Source organism: Crocodylus porosus, unplaced genomic scaffold (genome assembly GCF_001723895.1).
Source record: "Crocodylus porosus isolate Cpor-Errol unplaced genomic scaffold, CroPor_comp1, whole genome shotgun sequence".
NCBI lineage: Eukaryota > Metazoa > Chordata > Crocodylia > Crocodylidae > Crocodylus > Crocodylus porosus.
This window is the reverse complement of record NW_017728931.1, coordinates 78,816,551-78,829,953: the sequence shown is the minus strand read 5'-3', so window position 1 is coordinate 78,829,953 and position 13,403 is coordinate 78,816,551. Positions and strand designations below refer to the sequence as shown.

At 41.5% G+C, this 13,403-nt stretch overlaps 1 protein-coding gene across 1 annotated transcript in view; it reads right to left on the bottom strand.

Moving 5' to 3' along the window:
• PTPRR (protein tyrosine phosphatase, receptor type R) overlaps positions 1 to 3,866 on the bottom strand; it is a 211,627-nt gene extending 207,761 nt beyond the window's left edge. The window contains exon 1 of the mRNA XM_019543212.1: positions 3,775 to 3,866. The gene's annotated coding sequence lies outside the window, so the exon portion shown is untranslated. The remainder of the gene's footprint in view (positions 1 to 3,774) is intronic.
• Between the last annotated feature and the right edge of the window lie 9,537 nt (positions 3,867 to 13,403).

The following is a 13,403-nucleotide window of genomic DNA, read 5'->3' as shown; positions in this document are numbered from 1 at the left end:
AGGTAGGCTGGAGTTGCGGGCTGGAGCTGGGGCTGTGCTGGGCTCTTCTCAGTGGAGGCTGGGCTCAGGGCAGGCGGGGGTGGCACTGGGAGGGGGGCTATGGTGAAATTTGGGGTGGCTGCATGCCCCCCCCGTAGCACCCCTCCCAGCACCACCATCTCCCATCCTGAGCCCAGCCCCTGCTGAGAATAGCCCACTGCAGCCTTGACTGTAGCCGGCAGCTGCAGCCTGCCTACCCCCCCCCCACCTCACCCCACCCCACACTATGCAGATCCTGGGACACACACCTCTCCTCCGCCCCCCTGTGCCCTCTGGGGGTGCTAGCAGTGATGGGAGTTCCCCACCTCACACACGGGCATTTATCAGCCAAATTATCAGCCGCATTGGGCTGATTTCTGATACAGCCAATTTTCTTCATATTGGTGCCAATCTGATATTGGATTGATATATCGGTGAACCTCTAAAAATATTTAATTGAAAAACATTTTGTACTACAGAAGCTGACCTATATATATTTTTTTTTCCTGATTTTTGTCTTCTAAAAGCAAAATTAAAAAAAAGAACAGCTGGTCATGTGCACAGCTTTGGCCAGTGCCCTTAGGAGGTTCCAGTCTAGATAATTACATTCTGTTGACCTAATTTCCTCAGTAATTTTCAGCTAGAAACAATACTGTTCTTGATTTTCCTATCTGTTATGTGATTTTGCTGTTCATTATTCTAGAGAGCATTCCATCACAAAACGGGTCTATTTCACTGGTGGGTAAAGGAATTTGTATACTGAGAGCCTTGTTACATAGTAATTTTGGGCAGCTCCTAGAGCTCTTAACCTCTGGATTGTCTAGACACTACCACCTTAAAGTAGTTTTAAGCATCATATAGTTCAAAGCTTCACCACTCCAAGGCAGGATTATCTCTGATTTGCCGTACCTAGTTCTTGTTCCCTTAAGGTGTGGCCACTTCCGCCAGAAATGAAGTTCTCCAGTATCCCGGGATCTCTTCCACCCCTGCCCAAAGAGCAGCGATAGAAGCTTGTCCTGGCTCACTAGTTCTCACCACAACTCACAACTCCAGCTCCTTGTTCTTCTCCTGCTTATCAGGCCATGGGCGACTTGTGCCTCCTGAGTCTGGAGGGGGTATGGTGGGGGCATAGAGCTGGTGAGCACCTGTGGATGCTGCTGGTAGCATTGGTAGTTGGGACAGAGATGGCATGCACCCGCAGATGCCGCTGGTGGCGTTGGCAGCAGGGACGGCTCTATCAAGAGGGGCATGTGCCCCCCCCGTGTCCTCCCTACCAGTTGCCTATGCTCACAGCTATGTAGGTGGGAGATAGTCAGAGATGGTTTTTAGACAAAGGGTGTGACTGCTCCAGACTCCAAGCTAGCACTAACACTGATCAACATTTGTGCGGCTCACGGTGTAAAGGTGTAACAAGGCCCTAAAGTCAATAGAGGACTACACAATTTGTAAAGCACACTGGTATTCTTTAGAGACAAAATATACTATATAGAAATAATCTGTTATTGAAGCGGTCAAATATACACAATCACCAAATGGTTGCCCCCTCCACCCTGCCATCGAGAACTGAGTTTCTATCTGTGCAATACTTTTTATGGGCAGGTGGATGTTGAATATAGGAAAGGTAAAAAGATATTTCAGACACAGATTTCATAGACATTAGGGCTGGAAGGGACCTCGGGAGATCTTCAAGTCCAGCCCCCTGCCCCAGGGGCAGGAAGTCAGCAGGGATCATAGGATCTCAGCAAGATAAATATCCAAACATCTTTTGAAGGTGTTCCAAGTAGATGCTTGAACCACCTCTGGCAGCAGTTTATTCCAAACCTTGGGGGTTCAGACAGTAAAGAAGTTCTTCCTTATGTCCAGCCTGAAATGGTCATGGAAGAGTTTGTCACCATTCAACCTTGTCATCCCTTGGGGCGCTCTGGTGAACAAACATTCCCCCAGGTCCTGGTGAGCACCCCTGATAAACTTATAGGTGGCCACTAGATCACCACTGAGCCTGCACTTTTCCAGGCTAAAGAGTCCCATAGCTCTCAGCCTCTCATCATAGGGTCTGTTTTCCTGACCTTTGATCATGTGCATGGCTCTCCTCTGCACTCTCTCAAACTTCTCCACATCCTTTTTGAATTATGGAGCCCAAAACTGGACACAGTACTCCAGCTGCAGCCTCACCAAGGCCAAGTACAATAGGAGAATGAAGTCTTGGAATTTGCTTGAGAAGCAGCTATGGATGCAAGCCAGTGTTTTGCTCACTTTACTAGGTGCAGCATCACATTGCTGGCTCATGTTAATCTTGTGGTCAATCATGACCCCCAAGTCCCTTTCACCCGTAGTGCTAGCCAGTGTAGCCCTGCTGAGCCTATAAGGATGCTGCAGGTTTTTTTTCCCAAGGTATAGAACCCTAAATTTCTCAGTGTTAAACACCGTCAGGTTCACATATGCCCATTTCCTGAGCCTGTCAAAGTCAGCCTGGATCACCCTCCTGTCCTCAGGTGTGGACGCTTTACCCCAGGGTTTGGTGTCATCGGTGAACTTGGCCAGTCTGCTTCTGATATCAATGTCCACATCATTAATGAAGATGTTGACTAGTGTAGGCCCTAGGACAGAGCCTTGAGGGACCCCACTGGTCACAGCGCACCATGACAATTGACTTGCATCAACCATCACCCTCTGGGTCCTAACACGGAGACAATTCTCCAGCCAGTGGATCGTGGTGAGGCCAAGGCTGCAGTTAGTCAGTTTTGCTAGGAGGTGATCATAGGATACCAGATCGAAGGCTTTTTTAAAGTCAAGATATATGACATCAATCTTTTCTCCATTGTCCAGGTGATAAGTCACCTGGTTGTAAAAAGAAGTAAGATTGATCAAGCAAGACCTACCTGCAACAAACCCATGCTGGCTATCCCTCAGGATGTTGCCATCAGCCAGTCTGTTAAGAATGGCCTCTTTGATAACGTTTTCTAAGACCTTCCCCAGGATAGAGGTCAGGCTGATGGGCCTGTAGTTTGCCGGATCCCCTTTCCTCCCTTTCTTGGAGATAGGCACCACATTGGCCTTCTTCCAATCTTCGGGCACTTCACCAGAGCACCAGGAGTTCTCAAAGATCCGTGCCAGGGGCTAAGCTATGATGCCTTCCAGCCTCTTGAGTACTCTGGTGTGTAAACTATCAGGGCTGGCTGACTTGAAGGTATCCAGCCTCTCAAGGTGTTCCTTCACAAGGTCAGCATTGATGACGGGTAAGGAATCTCCCTCACCAGAGCCTCCCTGTCCCGTAATGGGTAGAGGCGTCCTACGGGACTGGTGAAAGACCAATGCAAAGTACCCATTTAGCAAGTTTGCTTTCTCCTGGGCATCAGTTGTCAGTTGTCCCATCTGGTTTAGCAGGGGTCCAACATTGCCCTTGCTTTTCCTTTAGCTCCCCACATATCTAAAAAAGGACTTTTTATTGTTTTTGATACTTGTAGCTAGTTGGAGTTCCGTCGCAGCCTTGGCTTTCCTGGTTCACTCCCTGCAAAATACGGGGCATACTTTTGAATTTTGGCATGCTGTTAAATTTGTTCAAGCTTTCTGAAGTTTGGTTCCTGTCAGTAGAACCACACACCCAGTTCTACCAGAAGAAAGACTCCCAATTCCCGCTCAGACAGTAAAAACTGGAACAGCTTAGCATAATCCAAAAAGTGCAAAGGGATGGTTAGCAGAATGAAGCCTCCCACAAGCAATCCCTGTTATTACATCCCCAGTAGATAAAAGAAATACCCTTCCAGAAGACCAACTTGTTCTGCTACATGCTGAAGACACACTAGTGTAGCCTGTCCCTCTGTTCCCTGGGTGAACCGAATCCAGGTAGCTTCTTTTTACATCTTCTATATTTGATTCATTTTATATTTTCCTCTTGTGCTTAGAAACAGGAAAGTGGTATCAGTAAATAGTGGGCAAAGGTTTTTATTCAACACCATTTCAGTAAATCCAGAGAAATTGTTACTGGCTTTAGAGATACAGTGGCTTCACACCAAGGTAACAGCAGAATTCAAATTATTGTCCTGCTGTTTTTGATTTTACCAAAAATAAATAAATAGGGCCAGTCCCAAGAATGTGCTTGTGCTTTATAAAGCTCATGAGCCTCATGTTTTTCCACTAGTTCCAAAGCCTACAGATTTTTTTTCAGTAAGCTCCCACTGAAATAACTGCAGTAACATGATTCACCACAGCGGATGATACATGATCTAATGTATCAGATTTTCATGGTAGACAATGAATATGAACTCCCTGGACTCCACCTCCAGAAATGGAAAACCAAATCACCTCACAAACACATGCTTGATGTTCTGACAGACCTACTCTTACATATCTTTATATATTTAAGATGAAAGCTAAGATACATTTCAAGGCAGGTACTGGATCCGTACATGTTTTGTCAGCAAAACCCATTCATCCCCATTCCATTTAAGTAGATCCCTTACATAGTAGACTCCCTGGATTACACTGAGCTTTATATCCAGATCTAATTAGCTAGGGACAGACATTACACATAAACCAGTTTAAGTGATCAGAAACTGGGGTAAACCTGCAACAGAACAGCCATTCAGTGCACATAAACCAGTTTGAAAACATTATTGTGGTGTTTTAGTACAAAATGGAATGCTTCCCCTCTGGCACGTAGAAAGAAACCTATGGGTATTTATTTAAGTGTATGTGAAAATGAACACAATTTTCAGCCCAGATTGACCAAAAAGTTGTTTTAGAGTAGCCTACCTGAAATCCATGCAGTCTAATGTAATTCTGATCTTCAGAAGAATCATAGTTGTACTCGACTCTTTGTATATAAAATATTATACAGACATTGTATGCAGAGGTGATAACCATACAATAAATTATAAAACCATGTCATAATGTTATCAGCATGCACTTTTGACTGCATCAGATGTCTTCTGCTCACTAATTCTTCTCTCCAGGATTTATTTAACATTCTGAATCCCTGAGTAGCTTCAAGCAGCTGCCATTTTATTTAAATTATCCTGCCAGAAAATGTTTCATCTTTCTTTCCCAAAACGGAATTCCTGTTCCCTAAAGAAATGTGACTTTGCCCAAATTTCAGGACAGGCAAAATTCAGTCCTAAGCCAGCAATGGCCTTTTTAAAGGCACTGAAATGTCACAGCTTTAAAGCTGTTATCTCCTGTCCCTTGAGGGCTGGAAACCAAAGCTTTTTAGCACAGGAAAGAGAAGATTCCCAGAGGGACATCTTACTTGCTTCTAGTCCTGAAAGGGCTCAAGATAATGGACTTTAAATTAAAGTTTTGACATTTGTGTCTAGAAGAGCTATTTCAGGTAATATTTACAGAGTTTTAAAATTAGCTTTCATTTTCTTGGAGCCCAAACAAGTTAGAGCACTAGGAAGCATTCTGTCTCCTGGAAAAAAAAATACAAACCTTAATTTCTCTAATCCACATGGGTAGTGGGCTTGCTACAACTGGTTTTTGCATAGGCCCTGGCCTTCCTATTCAAACTTTATAAAGGCAGGTGATTCCTTAATTGTTTACTGAAGCATTTCTTACACATTTCTCTGAAGCAGCTGGTAGCAGTCACTGCCAGAGACAGGTTAATGGCCTACACAGATCTTGATTTAATCCCATATGGTAATTCCTATGTTCCTACAAGTGTTAGGGCCATAGCCTGACTCCCTTGAGACATAGCCATCTCTGTACTTCTCTGAGAGCAGAGATTGAAATTCTGTCCAGCCCTTTCACTTCTTTTTGCTGTTTCATTAACAGACAGGCAGAAGCTATGGTAATGGAAGAAAAAAATGCTACAAAGTTTAAATTTTTTAAATTTTAGGTACAGTTCTATTCAAAAGATAACTTGAACACATCAAGAGTACTCAATATTTCTGGTGGGAAAATGTTTTTAAATGATGCTGAAAGCTCAGATGAAAACAAAAGCTATCTGTAATATCTACCTACCAGTATGTCTTAATGGCAGGAAAGCAACATGGCAATCAATCCACTAAATCTCATTAGTGTAGGCTATGTAGCATTAACAACACCACAAACTATTGTTTATCTATAGCAACTAAACCCCCAAAATATTACCAGTAAACCAGATAAAACAATGACAAAAGTATAGGTTTTGTTGTTAACCACATAACTAGAACATGCTTTGCACACTAAATTATAGAGACGTAAAGAGGAAAAAAGAAAGAAGAAAACCTGCTTGCTGCTTTATTAACTTGGCCATAAAGAGGTGTGTTAGAAACTTTAGAATTGAGAACAAAAGCATTTAATATAAAATATTTTCCTCACAACTTTTTCATTAGTTATTCTATAGGATTCATATAGACTGCTGGCCTGTCTCCTCAGCTCAAGAAGGAATAACTATGCCCCAACATTTGCTCAGGGTCCTTTTAAAGGGCACAGTTTTATTCTTTAAACATGAAACTCCCAAAATAGAACATATAACAATATTCCCCAAACAAATGACCATCCAGAGGGCTTTACTTTGACGTATCTCAACCTACTTAGCTCCACCTGAGGTGTTTTCCTATATTTATAGGAATCATCTGATTTATTTCCAGCTAGGCGGGATAACCAGACACGGTGACTTGTCCCAAACTGACCTTGGTTTTAGATGGAATGACCACCCTGTTATAGTGTTGCAATTAGATTTTATACTAATGTACAAAACAAAATTCAAGGTAAGGAGTTTATACTAGAGCTGAACAAATAGTCAGTTTTCAGTTTACTTGAAACTAAATAATTAAAAATAATTTGTTTTTGGTTGGCCCGAAGCAACATTTTTTATCAAAAATTTCAGCAAACCACACCTGATTTCGGCTTGAGTTAATATTTTTGTTTGTTTTAGAGCACTCAGTTAAAAAGGTTTTGAACTGAAATTTTACTTAATGCATTGAAATGCATGAGGAATTCCAGAAACAAAAATCAATTTTAAAAGTATTTTAGTATTACTAATATATTACTAAATATGCATTTGTACACACACAAAAAGTTTGGGCTAAAAAAAAAATGCCTAAGTCTAGGAAGCCAAAACACACAATTAGCTATGAGCTTTATCAGCAGTATCAGTTTCAAAGGACAATTGAATCTCATCTTTGTATATCTGCTTGAAATATTGACAATGGAAACTGATCCTGTAGCCCATTGATTTCAGTGTGCCTACTCATGAGAGTTAAAAAACGAGTCACTGGTCCCAAAAGCACTTAAGTATTCTGACATACTCACACCCTGGTGTTGATTTATTGATGTTTTCGGATGATAAACTATTTTGCAAGAGGTGAAAGAAGGTGCTGCCTTTATTTGCTATGTTTACCTTTTTTTAAAACCATTTTCCAAGTGAAGACTCCTGGAAAAGCTCTGCTCTTTTACGGACATGTAAATCCATAGTAACTCCAGGGAAATCAGCAATGGTTGGAATAAGAGACAGAATTTGGCCTTGTGCAGTTTTATCACAAATAATGCTCTTCTGAAAAATTGCAGCTTTTCCTGGTGCTTACTATACCTTACTGGTAGACCGAACGCTTGAACCAAAGCGATACTGGAACTCCTATGAAACAGCTATGTTAATCAACAAAATAAAAATTCCCTCCATAAAGGACAGCCCTTGAAATGTTCCTACTGCATACAGACATGGGTATCTCTGATGCCAGCAAACATAAGCTTTGTGGGTTGAAATATACTCATGTGGATGTACTAGGGCTTCCCCTCTTCCTCAGTCTTGCTTTTGGAATCCTGATCCCTCAACAAACATTTTTTGTTCTCCCAGAAGCAAGGAGAACATTACTGTGGAATGCACTTTTGCAATCTTGCAAACATGGTGGATGGGAAAGGAGGGTTATAGGCTAGATTCTCACCTGGAGCTACATTGAGTTGCAAGTTATTTGCACCAAGGCTGCCACATTGAGCTGATGGGACTGAAGATAATATATATGCTCATTAAAAAAATGAATAATTAATATTGAAGCATGAGCAACTAGTTAATTCAGCAAGATCTAGTCTCCTATATCTAACATTAAATGTGATCTGTTCTAATCTTCTCTAAATACATAGCGTTATGCAGTCATTCCAAGGGAGATTGGAACTTAGTAATTGTCTACGGGATACACTGTACAGAAACTTTTGATTATGAAAGACACTTTCCATCACCGGTCATTCTGAAGAATTGCTGGGCGTAGAAACATTATAACATTTTTTATTTTAAATACTTGTCCAGAAATTAGTGTCAAGCCAGACATTGAAATGTAATTCCGTATTTTTCAATGAAAGTTATATAAACAATTGACCACATTTTCACTGTCTAAGAACTCCCTAATGAAAGGCATAAATTTATGTCCTTATAAAAATACCAGATTGTGCTCAGCAATACATTTCTTAGAACAGATAATTCTCAGGTGTTCTGGTTGGCAAGTCAGTTTAATTTGGTATAAAGAAAAAACAGAATGCTAATACCTTTTATATTTATAAATCATTCATAATCATCCTAAACATGTTTGCATATTCATTGCATATACTTAGAATATGGAATACTTCCTTCTAGTTTTTCCAGGCTTAGTGAATCTCATTGGCTAGGGGCAGATATTCAAAAAAGCCTGAGCCTGAATTGATACAATCTTTGCAGGTTAGTATAACCTGGCTAGGCTGAATCATTTTGTAACTGTATAGGCATCCCAGAAATGCAGGCACATCCCTTCAGTGGCTCAGGCTAGAAGCCAGGGGGTGCTAGAGCAGGCCTCCCTTCCCTCATACAAAGCTGAACTGAAGGGACATGGCCAGGCCCTGGCAGGATTAGGGAGGGTCTCCCTCCATCTTTCTTGAATGATAACAGAGCATTTATCAGCTCTGTTCTCAACACTTATCACCCCATAAAAAACAGCCTCTCTCATTAGTTCAAATTCTTCTTAAACAAAGAAGAAACAGAGGGACATTACCAGCTAAGCTTGTTTAGCTCCAAAAAGCCCTAAGCTGACACTGCTGTCTGCCACAGCAGGAACTGTAGCCAACATGTGGCATGCTAGCTAATGCTGAGGTGTCTGTGTAAGGCAGAGGGGACGAGGGAATCCCTGCTTAGCAGGGAGTGGGGAGGGGGAAAGCAGGAAGGTACCGGATAGAGGTTGCTGTGCCTGCAAGTCTCTGCTGGAGCTGCAGCCAGGGAGCAGAGAGGAGGGGCCAGCCCTGCAATGGAGCAGAGATCCCTGCCCAGCCCAAAGATCATGCTGGGATGCTGGAGGAGTCTGAGGGAATTATATAACAAATCCTTATTTTCTAATTATATTCCAAACCTTAAGAAATTTACTATGAGGCTTCTGTGCAGAAAAAACACATCTTAATTAAGACAATGCTACTCAGTCTTGCATCAAATGTTTTGACCCCTTAACTCTCCTGGACTTATTAACTATTAGAGCATTCTGCAAAATTCATTTTGCCTCTCAAGACTTTCATGAGGGATATATGGTTGGTCAATGTTATGGGGATTGTTATTTGTGTAACTTTTAGTTTATATGGCTGTTGCTGTTTGTTGTGACTGCTTATTTTATCATCTTTGTTTACATATTTTAAGTTTGCTCATGGAGACAATGAAAAGAAAATGAGGGTAAATGGTTGAGTAGTTGAGGAAGCCAGGTCAGCCAACTAGTTCTAATGATAAGTTATACAGACGTGGCACTGTGTGTCCTCATTACCACCTGCCATTCTTTCACATGGTAACAATGGTTTCTGATTGTCTTGGGAGACACTACGGTATATTTTATGCTGCAGGAACATGTATTAGATCATACCTAGTACCTACTAAGAAACAGCCTCTGGCATTACTTTGTCTTGCACTTTATTCAAAACATAAAAGCAGTTAATTCAGATTGACCTGTAATCAGATATTCCCAATTTAGGCTCTCATCCAGCAGTGAGGTCTGTGGAGGCAGACCGATTCACCTGCCCATATAGCTCAGTGAAATACTGAGGTCGTAAAGTGCCCAGCTCTCCTTTCACATAGAGACCACTGACTTCAATAGGACTTGTGAAAGTGGCTGACAGGCCAACTGGGGTTATTTGCTTTCTATGCATACCACAATGATGGTTTATTGGCATCAACATCTGAATAAATGCAATTATAGGGGTTTTTTGTATATACAAAAAATATACAGCGCTGATATACAATGAAGATTCTATATCACTTTTTTTCTTTCAGTGAAAATGCATATTTTCTTTTGCCAATACCTATCTTGATACAGTACACCAAAGGTAATGAAAAGGCTTTTCTGTGTCAAAGTATCTCTTCAATAGTGCATTCACTCTTAGTTAGAAAATATTACTTAAACTTAGTACAGAATCAATACATTTTTGTTCTAGTAATAGCTCAACTAAGCATAAACCCATACGTTTTTTCTAAAAATGATTAACGTCAGTTGATATTGGGGAATATTTTATTAGTGCATCTGTTGATGGATATTTTACCATTCCCCCTACACAGAAGCGTGCCTCATGCATTTTGAGATTTGGAATAAAGCCATATATGAGAAGCCACATAATTTCCATTGCAGTGCAAAACAAATTGACAAACAGGACATAATTTATGATCAACCAGTAATGGTAAGTGAAATACATTTTATAACTTCAGATGAACCCATCTCACAAAATCACCACCCATAATTCATAATTGTAGTTTGTGAGTAGAAGATCTCCACAATAATATTAAGATAGATTTCTCTTGAGCTCCCAGTGAAAGTGAGAGAGATCTTAATACCTTAAGGTTAAGTTTACTATGATAGGAATATTAGGAAACTCATGAATGTGCTGTTCTGAATGACTCACTAAGTAGCAACTCTGGCTGAAATAGACACAACTCTGTCTTCAATGCAAGCTATACTAATTAAATCAATGCTGAATTAACTCTTGTATATATTTAATGATATCTTTAAGTGATGCTTACCAAGATTGTCTGGGAAACAAGGCAGTAATATATGGCATTATGCTTCCTCCCATTTCTTAAATAATTGGAGGTATTTTAATAATACTAGCTAATTTTACTCTGCAAGTGTTTCAATTAACTTAATAAAATAATTTAAACTTAGTAAGGAAATTGTATGATTTAAATGACAGAATGTTAAACCCGTTTCCATTAGTATGATGAAAAGATAAAGCAAAACAATCTGTGATGTTTAGAATGTATAGTGGATAGTCAGAGATTAGAAAACATGTTATGTCAAATACATGCTGTACACCAATTTTATAAGGATGCTCAGTTTAATATATGGTGTTGCAAAAGGACAACCAAAAGGCAGCTTAAGGCTTTTATTCAAATAGACCATTCAGTACTCTCTCTCTCTTAGACAATCTCCCTCTAATGTAGAAATGTAAAATAGAAATAAACAATGCCCTAAAACAAGCATAACTATAAAGGATTAAGATATTCTTGAAGTCTTGTGAAAGGCAGCCTGATTTTACATGGCAATAAAGTACTAATAACTGATGGTGACCAACTCTTTCTGACTAGAGAAGGAAATGTGATTCTTGGCTCATTTACCTGGCATATTCAATCATATAAACAACTCTCACTATATCCCACAAACCACAAATTATATTATATATACATGTTCCACTTCAAGAATATTCTTTTACCCTGATATGCAAGATTTACAGATGATATCTGATAATAAAACAATTCCAGGAACTGCATACACAATCTCTGTCCTAAAAGAGTTTTCTGGGGAGCTAACAGGTCTGTAATGAAGTTACAAGTAGGGTGCAAAAGCCATATTTTACTTCAGCAGCAATGGACCAGTTTAGTATAAAACAGAAAATAATCCATGATAATAATCAAGTGCTATGTTTAATTATAATCTTGCCATGTTTTTTCTTTTTTATGTACAAGAATTGAAGCTAACATGGAAGACCAGGAGTCAGAAAAAGAAACAGGCTTTTTTTTTTCTTTTTTTTTGGGGGGGGGAAGGTACACTCAGCTACATCCTTCTTTTACTGCAGAAATACAACAAACAGTTACCAGAGTGAAAATGTTGGGCAAAGTAGATGTATATAATACAGTTCTCCCTTCACCACATTTCTGAGTGATGTACAAATTTTGCTAGCTAAGCAGTCAGAGGATTTATTATCTTTGCTACAGGGCTACTGCAAAAATGACTGCTATTGTCCTTTTTTTATTTTGAATTCAAAAACTGTGCTTTGGGCAATATCCAGTTCAGAGACTTAATACATTTCAAAGATACTTCAGTCCCTGGCAAATGGCTCACTTTTGCAGTTAAATCTGCAGCTGCTGCTGCTGACCAGGGTGCTGAAACAGACAGAGACACGCATACGTACACCCCAGTGTATACATTTATAGGCACAGGCACACACACACCAAGAATGCAAACATACACACACACACGCACGCGCGCACACACACCAGGGCACGTGCACGCACACACACATGCACACACACACCAGTCATGTGCACACATACACCAGTGCATACTCCCATGCGCGTGCACACACACACACACCAGTGCATGCATGCATGCATGCACACAGACCAGTGCACACACGCACACACCAGTACATGCATCCATACTCATATACACATACACACACCAGTGCATGTGCACATACTCAAAATACTCAAACACGCACTCACACACACCAGTGCATTTGCACATACTCAAACATGTGCTCATGCACACTGCTGCACGCACGCACACCGGCGCACGCACACACAGCCCGCGCGCACACACACACACGTGCATACACACACCAGACCATGCACACACATAGCATGCACACTCACCAGTGCATGCACACACATGCAGACAGCGCACACACATATGAACACACCAGCACATGTGCACACACTCACATGCACAAACCAGTGCATGCACACGTGTACACACACACCCGTGCATGCACACAAACGCACACGCATGCACACACATGCAAACCAGTGTATGCACACACACACCAGAGCATACACACACACATGCACTCATGCACGCACATACGCACATGCACACATACACTAGTGCACTCACAGGCATGCACACACACACACCAGTGCATGCACTCACACACGTGCACACTCATGTACATGCACACGTGCAAGCACATGCACACACACGCGCGCACACCAGTGCATGCACACACACGCACATGCACACACACCAGTGCACTCACCCCCCCCGTGCATGCACGCACACTCATGCACACACTCACCTACACCACCCCCCAGCTGCCAAAGGGGCCAGAGGCATGCCCAGCCCCGTGCCCAGCGCGGCGCTCCGACCCCCGGCCGTGGCGCAGACGAGGAAAGGAAGGAGCCTGAGCCCCGTCCCAGGCATGGCAGCAGCTTCCCCGTTCATCACCCGCCCCAGACCCGGCAGAGCTGCCGACACGGG